The 23,431-nt window shown below is 44.2% G+C and overlaps 1 protein-coding gene across 3 annotated transcripts in view; it reads right to left on the bottom strand.

The window, feature by feature from the left end:
* LIMS1 (LIM zinc finger domain containing 1) overlaps positions 1–17,560 on the bottom strand; it is a 69,394-nt gene extending 51,834 nt beyond the window's left edge. The window contains exon 1 of one of the 3 annotated variants that reach the window (XM_039549404.1): positions 17,502–17,560. The gene's annotated coding sequence lies outside the window, so the exon portion shown is untranslated. Of the gene's footprint in view, positions 1–15,170; positions 15,352–15,498; positions 15,622–17,501 lie in introns of those variants that run through there. The other 2 variants (XM_019283026.3, XM_019283027.3) reach the window with 2 other exon arrangements.
* Positions 17,561–23,431: the final 5,871 nt, after the last annotated feature.

Genomic DNA, 23,431 nt, shown 5'->3' with positions numbered 1-23,431 from the left:
AAATAAGTAAAAAGATCAACATCAGGTGTGAGGTAAGGTACAGGTCATTTTTATTTGTGTGGAAAATAGGGCAAACTTAGAAGAACAAGAGCAGTAACAGAACTAGTATTGTATTTATATGCTTATTTTCCCCCTTAATTAATTCCCTTATGGTAAGTTACACGCTTATATCAATGATAGCAATAGATAAGGAAAGTGTAAGTCCTATACAGACATGTGCTTTAAGCTGGAACTTCCAGAGACACTCAAAACTTATGAACTCATTTGAAAATAGTGCTGCCATACAACTCAAAAAAGCCTGATGCACATCTTTCAGAATAACCCTCGCCACCGTGTGTCTGACAAAAAGTAAAAGTGTACTAGACATTTCAAAAGAGAGAAGTTACTTGCAAAATTGACTTTCCTGCTTTCTAAGCAATAGAGATCTGCAAGGATGCCAAGCTATTTTGAACACAGCCTGTAAGAGAATTCATTCAGGACAGCAAAAAAGTGCCAGCCTAAACCATCTTTATTTTACTACCATTTTTAGATCATGGTAATGCCAGTAACATACAATTATTAATTTTGATGCATGAAGAGAGTACTGAATTAAATTTTAAGAAGTTACTTTGCTTGTCTATCAGACCCCTTTTTTGGTAGCTCTGATGTGCTACTGAAAAAAAAGGCATCAGTCCAATGTAAAGAATAAGCCTGAGGGGGAAAAAAAAGTTAATATTACTCAATATTACTCAAAAAAAATCCACTAGTTCTTTTGACAGAAAGAAAAAGAGGAAGAAAAGCATTTTCATCTGAATGCACACATGGAAAAACAATTTGGGTTCCTTCAGATTCAGGGGGAAAAAATGCAGAGGAAGTTTTAATTTAAAAAACACCAGAACAGCCCAAGACAACCACACTCAGCAGCCAGGAGCTCACAGCCATAGGAGCCCAGCTCCTCACATCCCCACAGCATCTCCCGTGTGCCCTGCTCTCTGCCTCACCCTGGGTACCACCCCATCACTGCCATGCTGTGAAATGTGAGCAGGGAAATCAGGAGCAAAGCAGAGGCTTTCTGTCATTTTTAGTTCCCCCATGACTGTGAACATGAAACCCAGGAAGAGACAGTCGGCCAGATTGTGGCCAAAGAAACCCACTACTTAATGCTGTTGTCTGCGACAACTAGAGATTTAAAACACAGGAAGTTCCACCTCAACATGAGCAAGAACCTCTTTACATTGAGGGTGGCAGAGCACTGGAACAGGCTGCCCAAGGAGATTGTGGAATCTGCCTCTCAGGAGACATTCAAAACCCAGCTGGACACATTCCTGTGTCACCTGCTCTAGGTGACCCTGCCTTGGTAGGGGGGTTGGACAAAATGATCTCCAGAGGTCCCATCCAACTGTAACAATTCCATGATTCTGTGATTTATGGGACACATTTATTACTAATTTTCGATTAAGTAGGAGCTTCAAAATGTAAGGGGCAGTTACAGAAATTTGAAAAACCACTACCCATGCTAAATGCTTAAAATGAAACAAAAAGAGAAAACCAACAGCAAAAAAAGGGTGAAATCAAGAATTCAGTAAAAGATGTGATGTCAGGCATGTACTCTAATTTCAAATCTTATCTTTCAGGCTGGGCCTCTGGCTGTTCTTCTGAGCCATTTCAAGTTACTTAAAACTTCTTGCAGTCATTGCAGACAGAGCAGCTCAGATGGGATTTGCAGGGAATCTTCTTCCCAACGCAGGAAGTGGAGACAAAGGCAGCAACTGGCAGGGACAGTTTGGGTAGAAAAAGCTGATGCAGTAAGAGAGGACTTCAGACGATGGATGGTGGGAGGGAGGGGAAGGCAATTACCAGCCACAGCCCATAATGGGAAACAATGAAGTTTTATCCTGTAAAGTCCAACATCCCACCAAGTCCCAATATGTTCCAGATTTATTAGTGGTTAAGAATAGATGCTTGTAAAGAAAACACAGGAATTCCAGTAAATGAATTCAAGACAGTAATAAAGCCAGAGAAGATTATATACACCAGTATTATATGAAATACAATATGTGAAATGAAAGTGATACTCAGGGGAGCACCTTCAAAAAAATGGTTCAGGAAATGTTTCTGAACTTCTGCTGACATGAATGAGAACAGCTTCAGATACTCAGTGGTTCCCAAAATAGGACTTGCAACCCAGTGCCTTCTCTTCCTGGGTTCATTACAGAAAAGCAGCTTTTTAATTATCCAGATTTAAATAATCCTGAAATATCCTGTACCTAAAACTTGAAATTAAATTAGGTTTTCTCAAAAACATGCTCAAAGTGGCCCAAAATTCCCTTAAATTCTGTTTTTTTCCATGTCCATGACTTTCAGCCTAAAAATGTTGGAAGATATGAAAAATTAATTAAAAATTAAATCAGCCCTCAGCTTTAATCACCAGTGCCAGGAATCATGGAACAGCAATTATATACTGGAAGAGGCAAAAGGGAAGAAGGAGAAATGAAGATAAAATTTCCTTGTGGTCAGAACAGCCACAGGATTTCCCACTGAATTCCTTTCAGCTAGGGAGATCTTAATATGTTATTTGTATGTGGATAAAGTACAATAGAAATGCATGGTTTTATTAACTTTTTAAGAATTAAGATAGGCCAACCACGCCAAATAGCACATACTTACCCAAAGGGAGGGATGAATTTTACTGGGGGGACTGTGCTATGCTGCGGTCACCTTCTGAACAGGAGCTGGAGGAGAACACCCTACTTTTGGGATCAGAGCAACAGCCTCTGCTCAGGGAGGAGGTTGCTTTATCTTCAGGCCAATCATCAATGTATGCTTAGACTCCTCAAAGGAACCTTCCCAAACACAGAATATTCAGTCCAATCAACCTATAACTGAGAGTATGAAAACAAAGAATTCATAAACCAGACACCGCTAAGGAAGAACAGGAGCTGTTTTCCCCCCATAAGGTAGGAGATGGAACACCAGTTCAAGAGGACCTCACTGCTGATGTTCTTAAGAGCAACACATTTGGGAAAGCAAAGGCGGCTTCCTTTGTTTTTTTTGCTTTTAAGCTTTCTTTTTCCCAAACAAACAACAACAAAATCTGTATACCATTCCTGGCTTGCTCTCTGACCTTCAGCAAGTGGCCATCTCCTTGACATCACAGTTCAGAGACACAGTTTATGCATAGCCCATTTCACAGCTTCTCAGGTGGGATCAAACATGCTGCAGCAGCATGATGCTGAGTACCAATCCAGCTTTCCTACCCTGACCAGATATTTTTTAAAAAAATTATGGCAGGTGACCTGTCCTTCTATAAAACCTACCACCATGAAGTTACCTTTAGTCTTCCAAGAGCTGGCATAAATTCTGTGCTGTGTGCTCTGCCCAGTTAAACACAGACATCATTTGTGCCTGTGTCTGATCATGTTTGTCCCACCAAGTAGCACCATACATGAGTGTAAGCCCAGCCCTAAGCTCCACTTAAACTTTCCAGTGTCCCTGAAAACCACCAACATTTTTATCTTTCAGAAAGTGGGATAGGAATCAGAGTTCCTTATAGCCCAAATGAAATCTGCCAGTACTGTTAACTGGAATAAAACATATCTAAAAATGCCAGCCCCTTCAAAAATCCCCTTGCAGCAGAGTTATCCTTCTCATTTTACTGGCTTTTAGCAATCGTAATTAAAGCACTCCCTCTCCCACCCCCTCGACTTTTGGGATGCTACAATGGGAATGCTGCAGTGTGAAAGCAAAAGCAGTCCAATCATCTGCTGAATATCACATTTACTTGATACTGTTGCTCTCAGGGCAGCAAATCTGTTCTAACTAACATTGCCTTGCAACTATCCTCTTCAGAAATTGGCTTTTCCACAAGCATTTATAAAGGAGATAATAATAGGTTGCTCTGAACAACCCAACAGAGTGCTCAGCATTCAGCAGAAATCACCAGCCTAAATTAATTAGGAAGGCAAACACAGTACAAAACTCACAGAGATTATGATTCCAGCAACTTAATGGATAAATCATTACAGTGGTCCAAAATCAAATCTACTTCACAGGGAAGAGGGGGATGGTACCAAATTAACAGAAATACTGTTTTTACCATTAAACCCCAGTGTGCTGTTGCTAATGTCATTGAAAAGTACTGGTATAATGCTGAGTAAAGCAAGAAATATTGAGCAAATGGTGTAAGTTCTTAGAAACCACCCTAGAAACCGCAGTGACTTAGATACTGTAAGTGTTATCTTCACCTTCCTTCTTTAACCTCTTCAGTACTGAACTACCTGGCCACAGGTGATTCAGAGCCCCACAGCTTGTGGGATGCAACGATGGTTATTAAAATTCTCTTAACCAAGCTGATGTCAACTTCCCAGCTGCCCTTTTATTTGTGTGTATCATTCACTAACCACTGTTATAAGGCACAGCACTCCTCCCCTGCTTGCTCTTTCCTGAATGGGTGTTCTCGCTTTGTCAAAATTTAACTAACTGCACAACACCACCAGCCTTGGAGCAGACCCACATGTGCCCAAGAGATCCCCTGACCTCACCTCTGCCAGAGGCAGAGCCTGGCTCTCAGGGAGGTCGCCAAGAACCCCACATCCCACAGTTCCACGGACACCAACCCCACTCCAACCCCTACCCACTTGCAGCAGTAACCCCACTGCCAACCCAGAGCTCAGCTCCCTTTCAGGAACACAACTCACTTGGCTGTAAAATTCACACCACAGAGGGGTGTGACTGAGGACTCACAAAAGCTCCTGTGAACAGGAACCTCCTTCTTGCTTACCCATCCATAACCACTTTGTTTGCACCAAAGAACAACATGCAGGCCACCACCAAGTGGCTACTGGGCTAAAAATGTAAATTAAATGATACCAGTTAGCAGTACACTGGGTTAATACACAACTTCTTTACACTCCACTGGATAAGACTGGAAACTGTCATTTGGGTTCTGACCCTCTGAGCAAGCAGACCTGTGGTGATGTGACTCGCTCTGCTTTTCCGACTTCTGTTTTCTTTCACACATTTACATGGCCATTTGCCAAACTATACAAACACAATTATATCAAAAAAAAAAAAAGAAGACATTGTAGAGATCTGTTGAAAAACACTGTAAGTAAAACTATAGGGTCATATATGTATATAGTACAATGATAATTTTTTTATTAAATTCAGGTCTTTTGAATGAAAAAAAAAAAAAGGCTGAAACAGCCTTAGTCACTATTTATAAAAACAAGACAAAAAGTATGCAAAATATACTTTGCTAGATATCAAATCCAATGTATGACAACTGAAGGTATTTATCTATAGGCACAGGGATGTGACACTGGCCAGGCATGCTGGGCCCACCTGTCTCACAACCAGCTGCTCTTCTTTAAAGGTGAGAAATCAGAGATTAGGAAACCACCCTTCTCTTTGGAGGTTGACCTTACTGCACCATCCATACAAAGCTAATTCAGGACAGTGGCGGTTTTGTCCCTATACTTCAGACACAGCAGCAAGGTTTCAAAGCTGACAGAACTAGTTTCCCAGTACTAGCAGGTATTTTGTCTCATTTGGCCATTGATGTTCCACTTACAGACCCTTAAGATTAAATCAAGCCCCATTAAAGAGGGCAGTGGAATTTCAATTGGCTTTGAGGAGAATTGGGAAAGACACTGCCTTAACTGTATCAGTTTAAGACACTAACCTCTAGAATTTGCACGTTATCAGAAACATTACACAGTGACAGATCAAACATGTGGTCATTTCATCATTCCAAACAACATGCGGAAGATAATCAAACTGGTGTAGAATTCCCCATTTATATGCGTACATTCTTGAGGAATTCTCCAGGAGGAAAACCCCACTAATCTACTTCTATTGAAGTTAATGACACATCCCTGCAGATTTGAAAGGAACTTGATTGCGAGTAAGGGGCCATGCAGGCGGTGACTATGCGAGAGCTCTAGTGAATCGAACAGTAGCACCCTGGCCAGCTAGCTAGAACTGAGCTCAGTTTGGCTCTTCATAACTACTGAATAAGCAAACAATCCCTGACTTCAGCAGTTTCCTCTCTTCTCCCTCCGTACATAAGTTATGAGTGCAATTGGTTCACAGCACAGCATCGTGCCTCTGTGATGAAGGGAAAGCCACTGTTGCAGTGCGGGTTGATGAAGGACTGAATACGTGTGTCCACTGTAAAAGTGCACATTTATTAGCACAGAAAATGCATTATTTACAGAAGCAAAGAAACAGGATACACCTGAGCTATTAGGAAATCAAACATCCTAGTATGCCACGATAAGGTAATAAAAAAATGATAAGGTACATAAGAATAAAACTCTTCTGGTGTTGAGAAAAGACAGGAGAGGCAGAATTACGACCTAGTGAGGTGCCCAGGAGGGCTCCCACACCTATGTTACTATGCAGGCTGCCAACTATTGCCTTCTGTTTGGATGCTCCCAGATGCTGATACTTGTTTCCCTCAACTCCTTTGTTACATATATGGAACAAATTTTGCGTTGTCAGTGCATGAAGCCCATGAGGATAGATATGGCAGGAAGGTCTGTAACCTTTACCACCCATCGAGCAACCATTCGGGACTCCTCCCTGGCTGAGCTGTGCCATGCCACAACATCAGCTTCTCCTCTGGTATGCAGCATCCTAATGAGGGGCGGCCACAACTTCCCAGCATCCAGGACAAAAATGTCAAATGACCATTTGTGGAGGCAACAGGCAGAACCAAAGCACCCGTTGCCACAGTGCTTTTGGTGCCACACCATCATCTGCTGAGGTTTTAAAGTCTTAATTCCTGTTGGTGCATTTCTTGCTTCGGAAGAAACACTTCAGAATGGGCATCCTGTCTTCATTTATATGCCTGACCAGGCAACTGCTAATAATAATTTGAAGACAACATCCTATTGCAACACCTGCTTGTACACAATGAACGGAGTTAAGAAAAAATTTATGGCAGAATCACTTAAAAAAAAAAAAAAAAAAAAAAATCTATGTTTTCTCCTGCCACTCTTCTTACCTATGTGGTTGGTTTAAATATTTTACATGCCAGATAGATGTAGGGTACCAAAAAGCTTATAAAGAGAATACAGAACACAGATGCACTCAACCCTCACATAAGCCACAACCTGTGGGGGTGAACCCAGGTCCTGTTAACTGAGGATATGTGTCACACACTTGAGTTCTTGGCTTCAAGGAAATTACAATTTAAATTCATAACTTGACCTGAGTGAACTTAGGAATTTAACTTAAGGGCTCTGCATGAGCAGGACTGTATTGTCTTCAGACTAAATAAATTAATCTGATTATTTTTTCTTAGATACATTTCACTGTCTATCAATTTCTGAAAAGCAAGTGTGTCCTTTTTAAACATCTTTAATGTTCACTTTAAGATAAGAATACTTGAAACAAATATGATCTCCTTGTCCTTCCTGATGTCTCTTAATATCATAAGGAAAAAAAGACAGGAAAAAGTTTTCAGTAAATGCAATTCTGTTAATGCCCTTGCAACACTTCCACTCGACAACCAATTCAGCACCAAAACATGAAATATTAGATATTGAAAGCACCAACACTTTTGCCTTATTAAATTTTAAATCAACATGAACTTTATACCACGAAATCTCTGTGGTATAAAGAAAAGCATTTTTTAACTATGAATTTCCTTACAATTAATTCAGGTAGACCCTGCCTTCCATGCATCACCAAGACCAGCTCCAAAAGCATTACTATTTCAATCATCAACACAGAGTCGATATATTATTCTTTCCAAGTTTGATTGAAAACCTTTTGACTTGGAACTAAGGCCCTGCTCATTTTGCATTTGCTTTCATGACAAAGGATTAATGATAGGTTAGAAAATTTGGACTCAGCAGCTTTTCACTATATTCCTCTCCCACTGTGGCAGGGACAACTAGTAAATACCTGGAAACGCAAACCAAGGAAGAAGCATTACTCAATGTATAAGAGAAAAATCCTCTGCTTGACATTTGTACCATCAACACACTCCATGCCTACACACGCTGGACACTAGAAGACAGCTTTCAGCAGTGCAGTTCCTCCTCTGGGAGAACAGAGCCCTTCTTCCTGCACAAGACCTCCCACACCATATTACCACCACCTCAGCCACGCTAGCGACGGCTGTGGTGGATACAGCTGCTCCGCTGGGCACAGAGTGACTGAGATCCCAGCATCTGTCCCATCCCATCCCTTCTGTGAACCCTGGCGCTTGTTTTTGTACATGCATGGAAGGAAGACCGCTGCAAATTTTTAATTGTGTGCTATTTGGACTTAATAGAAAATCCATGATTGAAATCAAGCCACTATACAGCTAAACATTATCAAAACCCATCAGGTAAAAATGATTACACCATTTTGACCTCAAATCACACAAAATACTCATTTTGTAATTCTGCCTTTGTTGGGAATCGGTCCCAGGTGAAACTGCCCTGAAAAGACATCAGTATCACGCAATGGCATTAAATTTATTGAATGTCTCATTCAAGTACAAGTTGACAAAGCTATTCATAAATTAATAAACGGCCCAAGGTGAGCAGAAAGATTTCTCATGAAACCTGAGCAGTAATGCACTATTACTGTTCCTGGATCCTTTGCCATTTTATCATGTGGTAGTAATTCTCCCAAGGGTGATGTCAAGGATCCCCTTAACTGTACTGTTTGTCCATCTCTGCATGGTAATGATAAAAATATTGATTTTCACATCTGTGACTCAGATGCAATTTGACACAAGAAGTCCAAATTATTTCCCCCTTGCAGGGCATCAGCAATCACAAGCACAAACAGCTTCACTCACATCAAAATGAAGCAGCCTCCTTAACATGTGACACTGAAAACAGTACTTCATTTTCTCTGTACTTTTCAAAATGAAGGCCTGGTCCAGCAGTAGATTTTAATACAGGCTGAGGAGGAGATCGTAGAATGGTTCGGGCTGGAAGAGAGGTCTACCTTGGGCAGGGACATCTTCAACTCAATCGGATGGGTCTGAAGAGCAGCAGCTGCAGGGTGAGATTTGCCTCGGGTATGAGCTGACACCAGGGAGCATCCTGCCTTTCCTTGAGAACCTTGACACATGAAACACCCCACCACCCCTGTAAACCCTAGGATCCTCTCCAGGTCCTGCCGGAGAGGACAGTTTGATAAGTCCTATCCTGCATGTGACAATAAGGAAAATGTGGCTTTCAGTCTTAGACAAAGTTTGGAAACTTTGACCTTTAAGCTTACACCATGTGTAGCCACCAGCAATATTCCAGCCCTCCTCCCTCACTTCATCTGACTGCAGAGCTATGGCACAACTCATCTCTCTACCATCCAAAGCTAAACCCAGCCTAGTGACCACATGGCCCTGTGCCAGTGCCTGAAGACATCCAGCTTCCAGCATGGCATTAAGTGGGGCTGTACAAAGCCATTTCGGAGGGGACATAATGCGAGCAGGATGCCCATGAAGAAGGGGAGCCCTTTTCACTTCGAAAAGAGAGAAACTGTAACTGTGAGAGAATTTAACAGAGGGGGATTCATCCCAGGGCTGTGAGCCCTTCAGTTTCCCCCAGAGACTGTCCTGGCTCTGAGAATTTCTTGCTTTTTTTTTTTTTTAATGTGAACCTGAAACAGTTCTTCAGTGTTGGAAATCAGCCAAAAGAATAAGACCCACTGGCGTTTTATTGCAAAGAATTAACAATAAGCTGCTATTCTCTGATATAATTAGAAGTGTGAAATCACACTTCTTTGATGCATGACAGCAAATGAGCCCACTGAAGGGGCAAAAGGAGGTAGATTTTTTTCTGGGAGATAAGTACTTTTCTAAATAACACCTACCCTCAGGACCATATTTATACAACTATTTCAACAAACAACTTTTGAAAGTCCACTATAATCCACTAACGAGAAAAGATCAAAGAAACTAACAGGAAGGCCAGGATGCAATCAAAATATTTGATACCTGAGCGGTTTTGTATCCAAGCCATAAACTCAAGGGCATTTCAGTGGAAGCTGTGGGAGGAGATGCTGCTGTGAACACCTGGAGGTTGTGTGGCCATGGTAGGTGGAGCCCCTTAGGGGACTCCTCATGCCCCACTGCCATCCCCACATTGCTCCCCGCACAGGACACCACCGGCGCCCACCATCCCCAGCCTCCCACCATTTTCAGTGAAGCTATGTTAAACAACCAAGGGTGGAAATTTTACTCGTTCCCCTAAATCCCACCACCTCCCCCGCCAAAGTTAAATATTTGGCCTTTGGTTAAACTAAATGGATTTTTGTTTTTCCTTTCAGAGCAGTCTCACGATCTCCGTGTGACCCCGGTGGGAGGACAGAGGGAGGCAGGGAGACCCCACCGTGCACTCAGAGCACTGCCAGAGCCCAATGAATGTCAGCCCACTCAGTAGCAGAGATGGGTGTAATAAGCTTTTAAATACTTCCTTTTCCCTTTTTCTTAAAAAGAAAAAAGAACAAGGGAAAAGCTACTGGGATTTTCTGATTTTCCTTCTCACACCTTTTTTTTTTTTAAATACATATATAGAAAACATTAAACAACTACATCTTTGGATGCAACTCAAGTTAAACAACTGCTTCGATAGTTTAATTTTTGGAAAAAAAATAGCAAATTCTCACTTTCTTGAAAGGCTTTACTTCTACTTATTTGTATATTCCCTAGGTTATCAGAACATTTCCCTTGGCTTTTCTGACAGCAATATACATGTCCTTGTAACCAGAGAAGTATGGGAAATTCTGGAAACATCCAACTGTGTATAAATATTTAAAGCTCAGACACTCTAATACAAAACAAGTACCTCTCTGAAACAAACATCTCCAGATGTTTTAACATATTTTTATATATAGATAGATATATATATATAAGATGTGACTCAGGCACGGAAAGCCAAAAGAATGTTCTCATTTCCTGAGACTGGCTAACAAAAAGGAAAAAAATGTGAATGAAGGAACAAAGATTTCAAAAGTCAGCTTTTTCTTAACAGCAGCAGCTTTAAAATGCTCCACTTCAAATCCTTTTCCATATAATCAGAATATTGCCTCTCTCTTGCTATTGCATATACTCTCAAAAGGAAACACAGAAAGGAGAAAAAAATGCTTTCTGGGTTGTTAAAAGTACTACAGAAATGTCTCATTAGAGAAGTGCCTGTCCTTGTTTCAGTTCCAGTGAAGCTTACAGACACCTCCCAGCAAGCCCCTCTCCCACAGCCTGCCTTGTCTCCAGGGCACAGTGGTCGAGAACAAGCCAGCAGCCACGTGCGCTGTGGCTGTCCCTCAGCTCTGTCTCTGCATGGCAGGACTCAGCCTGCAAGACCTCACAGCACATCTTGCTCCATTTTTTTTTTCCCCGACAGTACAAGCAGGTATAAACAGCATCCAGTTCCTCTGGGACCTGACAGCAATGGGTGAAGAAAGCCCATGGACATCATCAGATCATGAAGTCTTGTCCTACCAACAAATGTCAGGTAGATTTAAACAGGCATCAGATGTGTCCCTATACTCTGTGCCCTTTCTAACCATAACCTACATGTCGGGGGGGCAGGACATGGGATTTCCTTCCTCTGAATCCTTTGAAGATGAATTTCTGCAAACCAGTTCTGTGAGAACGATGACAAAACCACTACTGGGGTGGTTTCCCTTCAGGCAGGGCAGTAGGAAGGGACAGCAAGCTGCAGAGAGAACATACTCAAGTGCACTTTCCACAACAGAAAGCAAAATTGCTCAGACAATCCTTCTGCAACAACCTACAGGCAGGTGATCCCTCTTCCAGTGCAACAGAGCATGGACTCCGAATCCTGACACCGCACCCAGGGCAGCCACAAGCAGTCCCCAGACCACCACCAAACACTGCTCCCTCCATCTTTAAATCCCCAGCACCTTGTCACAGAACCCCACTTTTAACACTGCTCTCTGGGCCATAGCTACATGACCCATGCACAAATCCACGCTTCTACCGAAATGGGTATTGCTACCTTTCCCAAGTTCTTTCCCCTCGACATCACTGCCACTCACAGGATCAAGGAATCGATGATGGAGATAAATGCACTTTTAAATCTATGTACCTACCAATCTTTTTCACCATAGGTTTTCAGCTGGCTCAGGTCCCTGGTGCTGGCATGAGAAATGTTGGGGGATGGGAATGTGTGGGTCACCCCAGGCGGCTGTAGCATAACCACACGCTTAATTAAAACGTCTCTGTAATCATCACTGCCTGTGGGAAGAGAAGCTGCCCTGGCAGGGCCCACAGATGGTCTGTCCTGAATCGTAGCACTGGCCAGAGCTGGGTCTGGGAGATGGCCGTTGCCACGTGAATCTCAGCCCACTTACAGCAGACCCTGGCAAAAATAAGTTACTTAGCACAAATGTCGGTCTCTCTTGCCATGAAACGCAAGTCTGTCTTGCTACCAACACAGCTCAGAAAAGCATGGTGGTCACATGCAAAGCTCAGCAATATGTGCCTATTTGCAAGCATTTCCTCACGAAAACCAGAGGGTTTTGCAAGCAGAGGCTGCTGTGCCAATTCAGCCCTGAATCCACAGGGGCCGCCTTCCCCTGGCAGTGCCGGCAGCATCCCCTGCCGCCCTGCTTTCCAGGCTGTATTCTTCATTCCTAAATCAGAGGTGGAGTGTGCCAGGAGACACCAAAGGAGGGCTCGTGGATGCTGTGGTTCTGCAAGGCAGGAGGCTGACAGCCAGTTTCTTGCCCCTGCCAGGCAGTGCCCAGACCCAGTGGGGATGGCCAGGCTCCCACAAAGAGTCCTTGCAAGGTATCGAGGTCTCTTTTTCCTTCCCAGGTTGAATTTGAAACTAATACTCTGCGCAGTTCCCTCTCCCCACATCAATCCCACAGCTGCTGCACATCAGTGTGGGGTCTGGACTGAAGCCACTTTGCCATGTTGTTGCCTCCCAAATATTTGCTGGTGTTACTGCATTGCTTTGCTGTGGTCTTTCCCAGTGCCCCCAACTACAGAAAAATAACATATTAATACAGAAAACCCTTTTAATTTTGAGCACAGCAGCTACCCCATGCTGCTCTGGCCACCCAGGAAATGTTCATAAAGTCATTACAATGCCTTAGCTTCCCAGATGATCCACATCAATTCCCCACCCATGATGCGAGCAATAAACCCCCCCCTCCTCAGTTTTAATTCTACTGTTCGCACCAGTTTAGGTTTTACTCAGAGACAACAGCCCATCCACCAGTGTGTTCTCAGTTCTTCAAGCTATTTGATGCAAGCAATGTTTGAAACAACCCTAAATGAACCATGTGACTAAGGACCCACCTTCTTACTGAAATCTACAGAAACGGCTGATGAAGCTTTTTAATAAATCAAAAAGTGATGAAAAGAAGGATCATCAGAGCTGGAATTCAAGAACTTCTTATTTAAAATATAAAGAAAAGCCACAATATGAAAAATACAGAGCATAAAACCTCCTCCTGGGTGTCAACCATGTTGTAACGCTATTTTTCATGCACCCTAGGGTGCCCCAGACTATGCCATTTTGGCACAGGAACGTGGTTTCAGGCTGCAGAGGAGGTTCACTTTGTCCATAGTTTGTCATCGGCCACACCATCAGCTTCTGGCACCCTGGACATCACTGACAGTCTCCAGATGCTGAGACAAATTCAGCAAACTATTCGATACAAAGAGTTACTATGGCACACAAAACCAGCCAAGGAAATTACAGTATCTTGACTTTTTTCCCCCCCACTTCTATCTGTTTAAAAAACAGAAGTCAGCATTTTCATAAAGACTTACACACCACAGGAAGGGAAATGCTGAAGTAATTGCAAAGGAGTGTCCTAATTTGAAGAAAAGTATGAACCCCAGGGCACAGTCCCCTGCTACATTTTCCCTAATTGTCAGACTGAATTAGGACCTTTCACCTTTTCTGCCCAACACCAGCACTTCTGCACAGGCTGTTAAGGGTGACGTGCTCTGTGACACATCCCAGCACGACAAGGACAGCAGACCACGTACACGGCTGCTTCGTTCACACTGTGCAGAGCTTAGACAAGGGAAGGCTTTGGCTATAAAAACGTGACTGTCAGTTTCATTTTCCTTGTCATCAGCACTTGCCATCATGGAAAGACCTGACATGAGTAATTACCCCACTGACTATCAAGCTGCTTTTAGCACAGCTAATAATTAAATCCTCCCTATATTGAAAAGTAGTAAGAGACTGCATTATGCTATGGAGTGAAAAACTTTTGAACTGGGCTTTGGAGGAGAACAAAGCACAGACAAATCAGGATGTGTAACCTAACACACAGCATGAAGCCACAATTGCAGGAGCCGAAAGGCTCGCCTTAAGTGCTCCAATAATAAATATTTTACTGCAGCTTGAAAAAGAATTTGTTAACTGTGCAAACCATCCTCTGTGTATTGCAGACCATTAATGGTTCCCCTGCAGTAACTGTATGGAGCCAGTTCTAAGAAAAAGACCTGTGCACTACAACTGAGACCAAACTGCAGCATCACATTTAGCTTCTTATTTAGAGTCCCCTATCAAAGCCAGTAACACCATGAAGAGCCCCCATTTTTCAGCTTCACAGTCTGCAGTGGAATAAGAACTGTGAATCCAATGAGTCTGTGCTAGTTTTTCAAATGTAGTTATACTTGGAACAGAGAGGAGCTGGCTTTGTCCGGTATTTTGCTGTATGCTGGCCTGTATTTCTTGCTACAAAGAAAAACTCAGTTTGTTCTAGGGAACTGCAAAAGCTTAAGATAATAATGGTTCTGAACTGAGAAGCTAATGTTTTTCTCTGAACCACATATGAAACTTATTCCAATGATAATATATCAAGATAAGTTCAGCACAACCAACTGAAAAAGCTGCCCACAAAACTCAGAGGACATTTATAAAGCAAGCAGGCATTGCCACGACGAACTATCAGCCCCAGGCAGCACACCAAGCAATCCTGAATGACTCACCACTACCCAGCATCAAGCCACTGTGCATCCCTCCTTACCCAAATCCCCCTCTTCCAGAACAGAGTCTGGTCTCCCAGCATGATGCTGAGTGAGAAAGCTGTGCCTCAGTAACGACTGCTCAAGTGACAGCACCAGCCTGCAAGTTCCTCTAGTTGCAAAACAAAAGCCATAGGAGTAACTCAAGTTCAAAAAGCCTTCATAAAAAGAAGAGGAAAAAAAAAAAAAAAGGTTAAAAAGAAGAGTATTTCCTTGTGCGTACCTGCTGACCAGATGTCTGCTGCTTTTCCGTGTACCAAATCTGGAGAGGGACTCTCAAATCATTCTTTCCTTTTTTGTTTTCTTCACCAAAATTCAGATTATTTAAACTCTCTAAATCAGACCAAAAACTCAAGACACAAAACCCCTTAGGAATTTCAGCTTGTGGAGACCTTTGAAATCACTTTACATTTTGTTTAAAAGTAGGTTTGAATGATATATTCATATTTTTGGTGGGGTTTTTTTAAGGATCAAAACAAGAAAACACACCAATTTTTAATTTTCCCTCCTCGTATTTTACAAAATCAAAATGCATCTTTCAAGAGCCTTACCCCTTAGTTTTAACTTCAGTGGACTGGAATCCTCTACAGAAAACCCCCTCAGCCAGAAGGCTTGGAAACAGTTTTTCCGGAGGAGCTGACTCCACAGTCTCTCGCCACTGTGCCACCCTGCCAGATGAACAGCCCTGCCTGTCCTGGTCAGCACCTCCCTCTGCTCCCTCGAGCTGAGCTTCTGTGACAATGAACTGCACGGCACCTTCACCTCCTTAACCATAGCCCAGCCCCTTGTCCTCCATACAACGATTCACCCCAAAGGAAGGGTGAGAGGAACAGAGGAAGCCAGCCAGTTTAGGGAATGGGCCCCATATCCAGCCTTTACTGGGAAAACAGTTCTCATTCAGGGCACAACAGCAGTAGCAGGACTCCAGGCTGACTCTCAGCCAGGGGAGGATTTGCTTGGCCGGGAGCAATGATTGTTCCTGCTGCTGTGAAAGGATGCTTGAGCCACCAGCTGTACCCTGGATGGCTCTGCTGCCACCAGTTTTCCCCAGATGTGCTGGCCAGACACATCCTGCTGCAGGTAAGCTCCCTGCTACTTCATCTCTGCAAGTTTCTGCAAGCGTGGGCTCAAGTCTGACTTTGTCCCAAAATTTCTCACTGTGCCAGGGGTGTAGCCTAGTTCATCTCCTTGGAAGCGTGTACCAGCAGGGCAGCTGGCCTGCTCCCTGAGAATTTCAGCAGAACAGATGCCAAATACGTAATTGCTCTGTTTACCTGGCCAAAGAGGCGGCTCAGCCAGAGCACCTGTGTGGGGCTGAAAGACACAGAGCTACGCGCAGTCACAACAGCCTGACACTGGCAGCACAAATACCAACAACTCGGCCACTTTCAGGAATGCAGAAAGAATCCCGACCTAGAAGCAACCACCACCCACTACGAAAGCAAGCGGCTTTTGGAACTTCTGAAGAAAAAACAGTTACCTCAATACATACAGACACCTGAATCACATTATCATGTTTTTCTAAGCATATGGCTGCACTGCAGCTGGAGCCAAAGCTGGTCAAGGCTGGTGAGATCCTGACGAGGGCATCAGGGCACTGACCCTGGGAGCAGAGCTGGCTCACATGGCACAGGATGCCACCACTGTAGCCCAAACTCAGCCTGACTTTGCAGCTGCCACAGCTTTTTTCCAGAGGTATGGCGCAGAGCTGGAGGAGCCTGCAGGAGAAGTTGGGCACAGGAAATATAAGGTGGTTTTTAAACAGGCTAAAGTTTGTGTGCCAAAAACCGTCCTGTACCCGCAGTCCAAGACAGCTACAAAATCACTCTTTTTCCTTCCTTCAGCTCCAAGTTTTGACATATCAGCACAATAGTTTGCCAGGTGCTTTAATTAGGCCATTTCTTCCCAAGAAACAACTGCACAGGATGAGGCTTTGATACGCCGGGCAATGAGCAGAGCAGCCTTTGCTTTCCGTAGTCCACCCCCACTAGACAGGACTTCTCGGTAATTGTGGGATATGCATAAAACATCACGAATCTCACCACATCAACACCCGAGGTTATTTAGTATGATGCTTTTAAAACAACTACCACCCGCCCAGGACAAGGCGTCTTTTAATGCACTGGGCATCAGCCCGCGCTCGGGACGTGCGAGCCGCAGTTCTGGGTGTTACCCCCGATCGCTGAAACAAGGGCACAGGAGCCGCCTCAGCGCTCCGTGCGAGCGCAACGCCGCGGGGGGAATTGCGGGGAGAAGGGATTCCTGCAGTGCCCCTCGCTGCCGGGGCTGGCCGGGGACAGGGGAAAGTTTCCCCGTGGAACGGACACTTCACAGGGGCAGCGGCCGGGCCACCCTGCACGGCCGCGGGCCGCCCGTCCCTCGGCGGGACCCCCAGCCCGACTCCGCCTGCGCCCGTGGGAGCAGCGGGAAAGCGCCTTTCCCGGGCAGCAGCCGGTGACAGCGGCCCGGCCGAGACAAAGCGCCGCCCATCTGGCAGCCGCCCGCCGCGGGAGGCGGGACGGGACGGCGCGGGCGGCCCCTGCTCCTCTCCTACCTGTTACAGTTGACCCCCGCACGCCGCCGCCGCCGCCAGCCCCAGCATCCCGCGGCCGCCGCTCCCGCCGCTTCCGCCGCTCCCGCCAAGCGCTGCCCACCGGCGGCGGGAGGGGCCTCGCCGGGCCGCGGTAATCGGCGCTGGGCGGCCCTGACGGCACCCGCCCGCCGGGGGGCGCGCTCCGCCCGCGCCGCGCCCCGCTGCGCCCCCGCGTGGGCAAAGAGGGGAAGCACCGCCGGGAGATGGGATCCCATCGCTCCCCCGGCCGGGAAAGAGGAGAGGCACCGCCGGGAGATGGGATCCCCCCGCCCCCGGCCGGGAAAGAGGGGAGGCACCGCCGGGAGATGGGATCCCATCGCTCAGCCCGGGAAAGAGGGGAGGCACCGCCGGGAGATGGAGTCCCCCGGCCCCATGTGCTTCCCGCCGGGCCCGCGGGAGGGATCGTTCGGCTCCTCTGTCAGCCCTGGCGGAGATGCGGCGGCCGGAACGCCCCGCAGAGTTACGTGAAATAGGTGCCTGGAAGTGGCTGTTGCTGGTTTTGTGGTTTTTTTGGCTTTTTTTTTTTTTTTTTTTCCCCCAGAACAGAAAACTGCTTTCAAAACAATTCCAAGTATTTTCACTGTTTCCTACACGTGGTTGTGTATTGCAGGATAATTTGTAGCAAGAGAGCTGTCGCCTCACTTTTGGGCACCAAATATGCTTTGGTGAATTTTGCTGGAGCCAGAATCCGGTTTTAATCAACATTATTTAAACATGTAGCAGCAATAATAGGAATGGCTTGGGGAAAGGCTAGCACCTCACTCAGGCGCAGCAGTGCAGAAAGTAAATGTAAGAAAGTTACCTTCAGCGCTGCTAAACCTGGGGTCAAACCTCTGCTTCACTTGGAGAGAAGCGACCTCATTCCAAACCAAGCAAGTTTCAAAGGCAGACCTATGGACAAATGAAAGGAGCATAATAGAAAAGGTGAGATTATTGAGCTTTCTGTATTGCCACCCATTGCCGTCCTTAATATCAGAACAAGGAAGTGGCACGTTGGAATGAAAAATGCAAATATTTGCCTGCCAGGATTAAGGAAATATCTATATGGTTCCAAGAAGACAGCTCAAAGGAATATGTTAAGCCAGTGAAAATCAGCATAGAAATGTATGAGTGAGCACAGATCAGAAAGAAGAATTCAAACATCAAGCACATCTACTTTGGTATCCATCAGAACCAGGAAAAGAATGTAAATTTTTTGGGACTATGATGCACAGAGGGTATTTGGTGGACATGCCACAAGCATGATTCTAGAGAGAACTACAGCTGTAGAAACACAGACTGTCTGTAGTACTTCTGTTTGTTTATTTGTTATTTTGCGCCTTGGCAGGATTCAGTTTTGCTTGCCAGGTTGAGGAATCAAACACAGCAAAACTGTAGCATCACAGGGAATACATTTCTGGGAAAAGAGGAAAATAAAGTATATGGCTGAAGAGGGAAGGGATGATATGCCAGAAGAAGGGGATGGGATCCTTCCCCTTTACTCAGCACCCGTCAAGCCACACCTGCAGGGCTGAGTCCAGTTCTGGGTGTCCCAGAAAGAGTTCATCAAATGGCCACTGAGATTATTTAGAGACTGGAACACTTCTCCTATGAGAAGAGACAGGGAGCTGGGACTGCTCAGCCTGGAGAAGAGAAGGCTCAGAGAGATCTTGCCAATTAATAAAAACATATGAGAAGGGCAGGTACAAGGAGGGCAGAGCCAGTCTCTTTTCAGTGGAGTCTGGTGACAGAACAGAGGCAGGAGAAAAACTGAAACATAGGAGCTTCCCTCTGAACATCGGGGAAGAAGTTTTCACTGTGAGCGTGACTGAACGCTGGTAGAGGTTGTCTGTGGAGGCTGTGGAGTCTCCACCCTTAAAGGTACACCATAGCCATCTGGATGTGATCTTAGGAATCTGGCTGTAGGTGGCCCTGCTTGAACAGAGAGGTTGGACAAGTGACCTCCAGAGGTGCCTGCCAACCTCAACAACGGTGTGATTATGTTGGAAAACCAATCACACCCCCCTCAATTAAAATAAAAGCAAAACACAAAACAACCAAACCTAACCCCAGAACACTCACCCATTTTAATGAGTCTGTCAGCAAAGCTTCCTTATATCATCTAAATAAGTAAGTACTCATTCTGTGCCAGCTGAAGGTAATACAACCCTTTTGGTTCTTTTCTAATCTGCTTTGGGCAGTCTGCCATTACTTGTAGGCAGCTTCATGAATGTCTTTAATTAACCTCAGCTTGTCTGCAAGGATTTCAGGGTCTCTCCCATTGCCAGTTCTCCTGGGGAGCTGTAGGAGGTGGTTGTCCCTGGCTGCTGAGCCCAGCTGAAGAGCAGCCCCTCTGACCAGCACAGCCTGAAACGGCAGGGAGGTGGCTGGGCAGGCATGCAACTACCAGGGCCGCAAATTTCAGAACAGTAAATTCTGGAAATAATTAACAGGCAGTGCCAGCCAACAAGCGCAGCCATTGTGGTGCTTCCATTGGAGAGCACATTAATAGATTTAACAGCAAGTGAATTGCACCATGTGCAGTTTTCCAGTGCTTTTAAAGATGAAATCCCTAAAGCCTAGTCTGCTAGCAATATAATCTCAAAGTAGCAAAGCATTTTCATAGAGAGTGGGAGAGCCTTCCCCAAACATGTACAAATGCCAAACACTAAGTACTAGCAGCTTTTGGAAACGCTGTACCAAGAAAAGCCAGGAATTCAGTTTCACAGTTTGCCTCCCCAGGCTCTGTGCACTTTGCAGCAAGTTTGCGCCTTGGGGTCTGATTTAAATTTTTGTTTTGTCTTGCTGTACAACAGAAATAACAAATCTTAATTGTTATTAATTGTCCATTACATAGTATTAGAGCATGCTGGCATTCTAATTAACTTGTAAAATTCAGTCCAGAATATTCTTAGGCAAGTAATGTAATAGGATTCACAAAACACACACCACAGACTCAAAAGATCATTCCTCCCATTCCACTGTTAGTGCAGGCTATGACAATTTTCTTCCTATGCAGTTTAAAAAAAATATGGTAATCTACCTACTTATTTCTGCTTACAAACCCATCACAAAGTTTAATATTCTGCTGCTAATGTACTTGGCATCAGATAGAGAAGTGCCATTATCCCCAGCAGGCGAGTCAGGAAATAGAGGCAGAGAAACTGAAATTAAATTTACAAAGGAAGCATGTGGCAAAGCAGGGAATTTGGACTCTGTGTGTCCAGCCTAGCATATTAATCACAAAATTAATGTGTTTTTTTTTTTTACTCTCATCTCTCCCTTTAAGACCGAGTAAAATGCAGTTTTAAGTAGGCGTCTGATGTTCTGTTTCCAAAGCACTTTACATTTTCCATCACTGTTGAAATGCCAAACTTACTCTACTGCAGCTGGAAGTGGCACTTTAGTGACATGGACTCAGCAGTGCCAGGTTAACAGCTGAACTCTTTGATAGTCAAGGTCTTCTCCAACTTAAATTATTCTGTCACTCTTAAGTGATAGCACAGAGCCTTTACCTATTTAGAGCTAAATGCATGATCAGCTTTGCTGACATTAAACAAGGCCATTATTGTAGGCCTCAGGAAGAAGTGAGAAAGGAAGGATTATTGGGGACAGAAGGCAGCTGCTTGGTCAAAGGATTTGACTGCCTGTCTCAAATCACAAATATCTTTACGTCAAGTTCTTCTGGAAATGAAAAAGTATTTTATGATTTTGCCAGAGTGGTATGAAGGGACATGAGTAAGTAACTTCTAACTGTGTTATTTGCTCTAGCTTTTGCTTTCTACCAGAACTTCATGTGACTACAGATGGTAGATTCATAGAATGGTCTGGGTTGTAAGGGAGCTTAAAGATCATGTAGTTCCAACCCCCCCGCCACAGGCGATGTCTTGCATTAGACAAGGTTGCTCAGAGCCTCATCCAACCTGCCTTTAAACACTTCCAGGAATGGGGCATCCACAGCTTCTCTGGGAAACAGTTCCAGGGCCTCACCACCCTCACAGTACAGAATTTCTTTCTAATATCCAAACTAAGCCTTCTCTGACTCAGAGTGCCTGTTAGCAGAGCAACCCCGTAGTTGTTTTCCTTAATATAACCAATGGATTTAAATTGTAAATTGTCAGTGTTCTTCATGTCACACCTCCAAAGCTGTGAAGTTAAAGCAACAGTGAAGGAAGCTTTGACCATGTAAGCAGGAATAATTTTTGAACACAGGGTGTCCACCTAAATATTCTTGGCAAAGCTGTTAATGATCTTTGCATTTTTGCTTAGCATTAATAAATTCACTTACCAATTGAATAAATAAGTTTCAACCACTATTTGATATCTCTAAAAAAACTTGGCTATTATTAAAAAAAATATGTAGTATTCTCAGAATACTGGAAGACTTATTTTAGTGATCATTCTGACATCCATATAAAAGGAATCAGATTTCTGCTTCATGCATTTTAGACACACCTAGTATATTTGGCATCATTGTTTCTTGGAAGAGGGAAGGAGACTCTGCAAAACCAAGGATATAACTTTTACTGATCAATCTCAAACCTCTGCAAAATTTATCAATAAAATTCCGTATTTAGCAGCATAAATTTCTGCCTCATGACGAGATCAGTACTTGGACAGACACAGTAAAGGCTAAAGAAAAAACTTATGGCAGCATCACAAAATGGGTACTTTAAGAAATAATGACTCTTGGAGATCATGGTACTACTCTCACATTTTTAGTAAAAGTGTGTAATTTTTCTATTCCAAGCTTTTTGTCACTGCAATTCCCATCTTTCCCAGAATGTTAAAACCCTATACTTAGCTTTTCTGCGTTTTCTGAAAATCTTCTTCCTGCAAGATATCTACTATCCCCCACCACTGCAAACAACTGGTTTAACCAGTTTCCAAGAGAAAGGCTGGTGGGTAGTCAGGGCAGGGACAGGGAGCTGCCACATCAACAACAGCAGATGGTTCAGGTTTTTATCACCATCTGCTCTTCTCCCCACTGTTCCCGAGGCTGTAGCCCTCTGTCCACCTTCATCCTCTGTAGGCCCTCTGTAGCCTTCATCTACTGGGTGGCAGAGGGGCCACCCATCTGTCCCCTTGCAAAGGCAGGCAGCCTTCCCCTGGACTGCTACAGCTGCAGGTTTAAGTCAATGCTGTGACTAGAAGTGAAAGGAACATTAACCAGTCTGTATAAATATTTGGCTGCTAAAGCCAAAATGGTGTCATTGGCCTTCTCCCTTGGCAAGAATAGTGCTGAGCATCAGCAACTTAACTCCACAAAGGGGAGTAACAACAGTAAAACAGTATTTGGGTAACAGCCTTTTTCTGGAGCTCTGTAATGGCTTCTATGCTTTTTATTTTTGAGATGCTCTGCATCCTGCAAAGAGCAAGAGAGCCAAAAGCTAATATGTACCAACCCTCCGGAAACAGTCTGAGTGTTCTCAGAACAAGCTTCGATTTTCAGGCAATGAAACAATAAACCCCACTTAAATTCTACACGCATACAATAACTGCTATCCAATGTCTATCAATTTAAAACACTTTAAATGTGGAGGACTGGGATTGTGCCCATGCCCAAAAGAGCACACTGTATTTTACACTGATTACATTTACCTTGGATTCTTAAAAAGCCTTCAGGCATTCAACTGACAGAAAAAAAAAAAAAAATATTTGCTAATACCAAGGCATGGTGAATTGTTGGAACAGTAACTGATGTGCATTTCCATACTTGTTTTACTATTCTCAGTCTTCACAGTTCAATCCAGCCTGAATCCTCAGGACGAGCCTGAGAGACACAGGACACGAAGGAAAGGAAGGAAGCTCCTGAAAGTAAGATGCATCTTCTCATCCTTTCACAACCATATAATAAATTTTTAATCAAATTCAGTTTAAAAAGTAGTCAGAATATTATTTCCCTTCCCCAT

The sequence above is a fragment of the Corvus cornix genome, chromosome 1, assembly GCF_000738735.6.
Source record: "Corvus cornix cornix isolate S_Up_H32 chromosome 1, ASM73873v5, whole genome shotgun sequence".
NCBI lineage: Eukaryota > Metazoa > Chordata > Aves > Passeriformes > Corvidae > Corvus > Corvus cornix.
The sequence above is the reverse complement of the archived record's forward strand: the minus strand, read 5'-3'. Positions and strand labels throughout refer to the sequence as shown.